The sequence below is a fragment of the Branchiostoma belcheri genome, unplaced genomic scaffold (genome assembly GCF_001625305.1).
Source record: "Branchiostoma belcheri isolate BF01 breed outbred unplaced genomic scaffold, Haploidv18h27 scaffold23, whole genome shotgun sequence".
NCBI classification, from domain to species: Eukaryota; Metazoa; Chordata; class Leptocardii; order Amphioxiformes; family Branchiostomatidae; genus Branchiostoma; species Branchiostoma belcheri.
The window spans coordinates 2,877,958-2,886,310 of NW_017803824.1; the positions used below are offsets into that span (position 1 = coordinate 2,877,958).

Consider the following 8,353-nt stretch of genomic DNA (forward strand, 5'->3'; position numbering starts at 1 on the left):
TTGTTATAAACTATACTTGGCTATTGTACTCCAATTTAAGAATGGTGAAAGCAAGGAGATGTATGACATTAGTATGTCTGTGCAAATTTATGTCTCAGTTAACACAGGGTACCAGTTTTTTGTGGCAAGACTGTCCAGAGAAAGTGTTTCTTCAATGGCTGTACAAAATAAGTGGTGAAACCTACAGAAAAAGACAGAAACATATATCAGCTCTTTCATTACTGCCTCCCCCTTGGATATACAATGTAATAAATGACACTCCTTTGACTTCAGTCTAGTGTATACCCATTTCATTCCTATTTTATCACTCCCCTCTATCCATTCATGGTGTAATTAATGAAACATTCTCTTGGTGTTTTCAATAGCATAGCCTAAAGCATTCTCCTAAGGCCTTCACTGTAAAATTATGCTTTTAAGTCCAGTATTATCACGTTGCTACACCTTGTTGCTTGCGGAGTCATTACGTTGAGGCAACCTGTCTTTTGGAGTGAGCAGACAGGAAAAACTGTGCGAAGGATTATATGATAGATGTGACATTTGAGAGAGAGAGAATTCAATGGCACTTACACCAAAGAGATCGACGACCAAATTATACTGTACGACCAGTTGTTTGACTCTATGAGGGATGGGCAAAGTTAACATTCAGAAGACTTTTACCCTAGGGCAATATTACATGTTTCCCAAAAACTAACATTCAAGCCTATTATATCCTAAAAGACTTGATATCCAGTAGCTTGATGTGCCCTAAGAGAGTGATTACATATGATGGCGCTTACACCAAAAGGAATATGTACGCTGATCTTGATCCTACGGTTTTAAGCAAAATTTCTCATATTTCTAGAAATAATCTTTGTCCATATTTTGTTTTCAGTCAATCTGAAAGGTAATTTCTTGTAGTTATAGCCTATTTTTTACTACTGCATGTTAACTTACAAGTTGCTGATTCTTCAAAACTCCATACTTAAATTTTTTAACAATTCTTGGTATTCATAGAAATGTTTATTGTACATGTTTTGTTTCCAGGTAACAAAAAAGGTAATTGCGGGTATCCAATAGCAAGTAGGATCATTTCTATGGAGCACTTTCTTGAGTTTTGCCTGAATAAGATGTGCATTGCATATATAGAGAGACTTGTTTTGAAAGTGTAGTCAGATCCTTTCAGATGCTTGGCAAGCCTTTCATGTGTAGAGGCAAAATTAGCCCATCACTCAGTGTAAGCTTGAGTAGATAAGACAGAAGAAATGGCAGCAGAGGTATATGTCTTCTCTCTTATTATGTTAAACTCTCCTTTACTGTGTGCTATCTGTCCGCACGGCTGTTATGCCGGGATTTCACGGTTTACGACGATGTACAAAATGCATACATTCATCACTGCACAGGGACTATTTCAAAATAATATCCCCAAAGCCATTAATGTGTGTCTGTATAGGAAAGTAGAAATAAGTGACACCAAAGGCACACCTTCTTTCTTCCGTGCACCGAGGTCTTGATACGAAAAGAAACTCAGATTGCAGGAAATTCACGCCTATTCCCAAATCCAAGGCTAGCTTTTAGGGACAGCTATTGACGCCAAGTCAGGTGAAAGCTGAACTGTAATGTGGTTTCTATTCAAACCTGCTAGTCTAGAAGCTAATGTCCAATCTACGCCCACCTTTGATAGGCTGCAAGGCTTTCACAAACAGGACATCGAACCACGATCACTTAAGCAAGATGCATTAGCCAATCAGCCTGGTGATACCAACCAGTTGATATTGCGAGCTCGCAGAAAGACCTGCAATAATAAGAAAGCAGGAAATGGGCACCTGGGATTTTTGTGAGTCTTCCGATCCGAGCGCACTGCTGTGATCGTGCAGTCTTTAGCCTTATAAATGGCAGGATATGAGAGTCCATCCAAGGTTTTCATGCGGCAATATAGGAGCTCGAGTGTCAGTAATGCTCCACTTCGGCAGTATATTTGCCTGTGATATTACATCACGGTTTTACCTCGCTACAGGTCTGCCCACTGATGACTACAGTTGGTGCGGGGAGGACGGAAGACGTGGATGCACCAGAGCTCATTTCTTCAAGAGGCTTTAAGGCGAACACAGGTAATATCATGCTTCTTCTTCTTGATATACTGCTATAAAAGCAAGGCTTCTTACAATTTGCTGTAGGGTGTCTTGAGGACTTTCTAAAGCTAGTTATCATTCTTTCTCAAGCATGCGAATCCCTTTTTTCATCTTTATCAGCAAGGTTTCTTCCATTACATTTGTAGTCAACATGTACAATTTACAGCAGTCTTATATTTGTGTGTAGATAGAGGTATTTTTGAGGGAGATAGGATTTATGTGTACTGTACATAATCTTATGCCCTAAAGGTATTCCTATTATTCTGATTCAGCCCACCTGTAAAGCTATTCTCTTCTCAAAGGGGTGGCTTCGAAGAAGGTGAATGATGCTGAATCAACAGACGAAGCGTTTGGTACAGTTAAGTACACAAGGAAATAGGAGAATATACATTTTATGTCCCTCATAGGATTTCCAGTGCAAGTAGGCGTGATCCTTTGGAGGTGTGGATAGTGCTGATAAGTCAGCGCTTATTCTGTCTTGTGGGAAGCGTGCTGCGTAGTTGCCCATAGGAGAATTCCTCGCAAAGCTTTGTTATGGAAATGACTCTTTCCTATACAACTGTAACAGAAGGTAATAATAGAAGCTGTACCTAGCTTCAAGCTGTTTTAAGTTATGGGTTTGTTCTACTGTCTTTCTAGATAGCTTTTAGATAGCAAATGTTTCTTATACTCAAAGATAGATAGAAGTAGATGCTAGAAATAGATGCTGCAGCTATAGCTTAGCTTCCAGCTATTCTTTTAGTGCTTTACATCATTCCTTCAAAGATGAATCATCATATCAACTGTGCAATCTGGTTTCTTACTCTTCTTCTTGGAAGAAAGTAATAAAGGAAGATAGTGGATCTTGCCTCCAGCTGTCAAAGTTACTGAATGGTGTATTTTTACTGTTTTTCTTGGAATGATGTGAATTTCCAAGTATGCCTTGCCCTTGCCTCTGTGATGTGACGTGCTTTGTTCATCAAAACAGGATGGATTTTACATGGACTGGTGATGTGTTGGCTCTTGTTCAAGTTTAGTTTTATAGTAGAAACATCTCTGATCAACGTCGAAATTATCCTACAGGTATTTATGTAATACAGTAATGCATTTTTTTCAGATGATGAGTCACACTGAATTTTAATGCTTGATATGTTGATTTCATTGATTGTGGAAGGGGTTGAACTTTTTTTCAACTTTGAAATTCAACCAGCACCCAGGTCTACGCCAGGATGTGGACAGGATTGCTGACATGATTTATACCTATTGTGCGATGATTCATGTTTGCATCTGGTGGAAATAGCCTCGCTGACAAGAGCCTTTCCATGTTGTTCATTTATAACTGGACAGGGGACTTCATCATAGCTGTGATAGCAGGTCCTGGGGGAAGAAAACAGCATATAAACTTGACAAGCAGGCTTTTAAGAGTTTTCTCCAGATAATGCAGTGACAAACCACTCTGTGTCCTGATATGTATGGCTTGGAATAAGGACATACGTCTTGTGGTAGTCTTTTGAAGGCACAGTTTTAATTTAATTTCTCAACAGCACTATTTGAGACCCAAAAGTTTCTACTGTACGGTTTTGATCAGATAAAAGAAATGATATAGCTACAGAGCTGCTTTAATTCTTCAAGTGTAACCAGTACATAAATTCTTGTTTGTATTGTAAATCCAATGAGGTGTGTGCACCAGTAGGGAACTGGCACTTTTGATTGTTAAAGAGTTGTTAGTTTGTAACTTCTGACATGAGCCATTTGTTGTTATATAAGTTATGACACAGAACTTCCCTTTTCCATCTATGGTGACATACTATATAGGATTGTATATGGAACAGGTTTTGGAGCGTCTCCAACATACATTTATTCGGGCTTACTTAGACATTTTTAAAGCATCTGAGCAGAGCTATGTAATTATTTTTGCTCCCCAGAATTACAGGAGTGGATTTCGGTGAGCTCTTTGTGTAAATGGATAGTATATTGCTTGGTCTGATATTTCTCAGTCCTGTCAAAACACAGATCTTGGTATGCAGCGCACCACCCAGACTGTGGTGTGGGCTGGCCAGAAAAATGTTTGAGTCGCTGGGTGGCAGGGAAGTCTACTCCAGGTCATGATCTTGATCTTCTGGAATCTCAGGCAGTGCAGGATACTGTTTAAGGCCTAGGAAAAAAATGTCCTGTTTCCCGACCGACCCTAGAAAAAGCTGCCGACCCTAGGCTTTTTTTGGGTGGACCCATGCAAGGGACGAGCCAATTGACCATTTCTTACTCAATGATCTGGCAAAACGTGATAAAACGTAGTGCAATCAGTTTTCCAAAACTGACATTGAAAATATCAGTGTCCTCATGCATGTTTTACTTTGTTAAACTGTATTGTATAACTAGAGATTGCCAAAGTCAATTAAAAAAGGAAAGAAAAAAAAAGACATCCCTGCCTACTGACCCCAATTTTTTCAGGACTGAAACAGGAAACACAACATTTTTTCCTAGGCCTAATAGTTGACATGTCAAGGGAGAGATTTCTCAGGCCTCCACTCCCTCCCAGACACTAAGAAATGCTTGTGTGCTTAGAAGTAGAAACTGAATATTGCTATTTCATGAAAGCTAATAGCTTCCCTCACATATAACCTCTTCTGTATTAACACACAGCATCCCTATTTTCAGGTTCACTGGTTCCATTTCCAAACACTCACCGTAGCTCAGCTTTTTCCTGGTATCTTCTTGAACAGGTAATGCTAAAAAAGACATGATGTAGTACTTGCTACTTCACCAGTTACTTGAGTGTTCTTACCAAATGCAAAGGTTATCAATGGTGGCAAACATTATAAATCACAAAGAGCTGATCCCTTTGAATATCCCAAAGTAGGTCAAACTTCAAGTGTAATGCTTGAGGCAAAGCGTGATGCCTTTTCTGCTTGTATTTTTAGCCAAACACACTGGGTTAAACCTACTCTTCTTGATAAGTGTGTTGGGTTCTTTTACATGCTGAAGTTTAGTCACTTAGAAAAAAATTTAGAAATTGGGTGAATAGTTTCATGAAAAGGAGATGTAGCCAGACAGGAGAGCTTCAAACTAGAAATGGCTGTAGCTGGCAAACATCAGTTTAAATGGAGTCTGGTGGGGGGTACTAGACTTTCAGCATGGGGTAGAAGCTATGCTTGTTAGCAACCACAGACATTCAAGATGTTGGGGTCAGTGCCCCCTCCTTCTGTTCCTTGTTGTTTGTTGTCACTCTACCTGTTTGAAGTAACCAACCCCTCCCCTGAGGTTTGCTCTGGTGAGCCAGACCCAGTTTAGTCATGATTCATCTACTGCAGCTGGCAGATCTTGCAGCCTATTGCTGTTTAATAGTTGGAGACTTTGCCAGGTTTGTTGTACTACATTATGAGATAACTATGTCTGACTCATCATTTACAGTGAGGAGTTAGCCTTCTGCTGTTGTTTGTACTCAGGTAAGAACAATTAGCGGATTATTATTTTAACAGTATTTTATTGGACAAGCAACATACACAGACTGATATTAGTAGACAGTGATTTGCTATGTTTTCGATTTACCAAGTCTCAGAACTGCATATACATGACTGTATGTATGGGTATTTATGTAGCCTTACCTCAGCTTATTGTTTATCAGCATTACTCTCTAAGGCCATGTTGATTTGATTATATGGATGACATCTGCGCGCGCATGAATTTTCGGCCGTTTCCTGGACCTGGATAACAGGGGCGGGGAGGAATCGAAGTACAGATCGCAGAAGTAGGCTTACTACTTCTTCAAACGGAGATATTTTTTAAAGAATCCACCCATTGGTGGCACAGGTCATTTCACCCTTTGAATTTTTTTGGACGCACTCAGCTGGACGGAGTGCGTCTTTTCCCCAAATAGTGCGTCCAAACGATGCAAGGACGCATGCCTGGCGGGAACACTGTTTCATAATGAAAAGAACTTTAATTTTTTTTTTGCAAAACTTTTTTTTTATTCGCACGCGCATCAGTTTTGGGGCTCCCAGAGGATGTCATCCATATAATCAAATCAACATGGCCTAAGTATGGTTCAAAGTCTTTTTCAAAGTTAAGAACTGATGGATTTGCTTCCCTTTGATCACTGGAGCAGCCATCTAAAATAACAGATAGGCAGTTTTGCTTGTTACTATATAATTCTATGAGAAAGTGCCCTTTTTGCTTTCTTTTGTCATTAAACCTTTCGTGCATATTACATGTCCTCTAATGGACTCCCAAACCCTCCGGATTACAAAACTTCATAATGTGGGATCAAAGCAGGATGGAATTGGATTTTGTCCAAAAATCTTGCCGTTAATAGTCCCCCAGACATCTTATGCTGCAGTGGGGGAAGATTATAGAATTAGGAGCAATATGAATAATGTCTTTAATATCAAACTTGGCAGGACTATAATCTGCCCCAGACAATAATATGTTTATAATTCTACATCAGATATATTGTATCTATCAGAAGTGGATCCCAGAAGGACAATGTAGCCATTACAGTTCAGTCATGAACTCTGAGGCATAACCTTTGTCAGCGTTCCAAATGATATTCTGCTGAAATGTCCCTTTAGAGAGAAATGTCGACCATACCAATTTCAGATGTTTAGGAATTTCATTGTTAACCTTTTTTTGGGAATCCAAAGGAGACTTAAACATCTGCAGTATGTTAAAGAAGGAAAAGAGAGAGAGAGACATTAGGAGGGAAGGAAACAGGGAGAGAAATGAACTTATTATGAAGATGGAAAGAACCATTGAAGAGAGATGGCACCAAGAGTGATAAGTCAATAGAGACATAAGAAGCATCTTACAGAAGTTTCTATGAATCTAAAGAATTCTGTGATCATAGCTGTGCATAAATTGAAAAAGGGAACAAGAAAGAATGAACAAATGCCAGGGAGGGAATGAAGAAACAAGGACATAAAAGAGAAGAGGTATAGAAACTTGGTACCAAAAAGGATAAGACAACGGATACACGAAAAGTATAAGATATCAAAGTCATTTTTTTGACATGCACAAAGGTTATACGTCCTGCATATCTTATCATCATACACGGCACAGTGCTCTCATGATCAATGCTCGGCAGCCTGTATCTGCACCTCACAGCCATCTGCCGAGTTCTGGGGGGAAGTTGATCAATGGGACGGCATCCCCAGGGTACTGATATCATCCCAGACCCCAGGGTTATTGATCGTCTTATCATCGTGCAAAAAGAAGAAGAAAATGGCAGACTGGAGACAAGAAGCTGAATTATTGATAACCGCTAGGCCTGCCTTTCTGAAGGCTTTTCTTTAGTCTCCGTATATACATGCAGTCAGCACCTGGAGGCTGCAGAGTATAGCATTTCTCTTTGATAGCGTTTAGATCCATGGAAGTTTCTGCTGAATGTGATGATCAAGATGTCATTGGCAGCGTGCTCTACACCTTCGGCAAGGTCAAGGTGAAGGAAGCAGACTGGAGCCTGTAGGTAAGGCTGCATGAGTGTGATAACTTGTTTAACAGATCCTTGGCTCATTGTTTTCTTATGTCATTGTTTTGTTGTATGAATATGAAGGCGAGGGTAACATTAGCTAGATTTTCTCCATTCCATGAATTTCAAGATACTTTTTGGTCCTAAACAGACAAACAGGTTTATTTGAGGTATTCTTGCAATGTATGTTTAAGAGGAAAGACAGTGACCTTACAGTTAAACAGTGTAAACAGCATGGTCTAGATAGGCCAGGAGAAATCCTTGACATTGACATTTACAATGACTTTGCCATAACAAACAGCACAATTCCCTATGCATGCCTCATACTCCAGCTCTCCAAACTCCAACTGTCAACAATTCATCTAACTCACACCACTCATCCAGAATGCAAAACTCTCACGCTTCTAACCTCCGGGGTTATCAGTCATATACCACTTCTAGTGTGACAATGATGAATTTGTTAGCGCTGACAGTTGCTGGTCTGAGCGGGGAATAACAAATTGCCTGCTCGTAAGTCTCCATTCTCGGCTGGGCAACTCTGTCAGGCATCATGAGATCCACAGACAAAGAGGTCTGGTTTTGGTTTCACGGCATCTTGACATTGATGAATCTGGGGACATGGAAGAGTTGCATCAATGCAGGGACACCTGTTCTGAGGCAGCCAGAGTGGTCACACATCCTTTGGTACAGAAGGATGGCAAGCAAAGTATTGTCTGTGTCTGGCTCTTCTTTTGCCTACTCTTCGGTATGGCATTTATTCATGACTCCGCAGCCTTCCAAAGCTATAGGGGCATATGGCAGG

General features: G+C 40.1%; 1 long non-coding RNA gene across 1 annotated transcript in view; it reads left to right on the top strand.

The window, feature by feature from the left end:
• The window catches only part of LOC109470667, a 57,783-nt gene extending 55,711 nt beyond the window's left edge, over positions 1-2,072 (top strand). Inside the window, exon 5 of the long non-coding RNA XR_002140269.1 lies at positions 1,994-2,072. This is a non-coding gene — a long non-coding RNA (uncharacterized LOC109470667). The remainder of the gene's footprint in view (positions 1-1,993) is intronic.
• Positions 2,073-8,353: the final 6,281 nt, after the last annotated feature.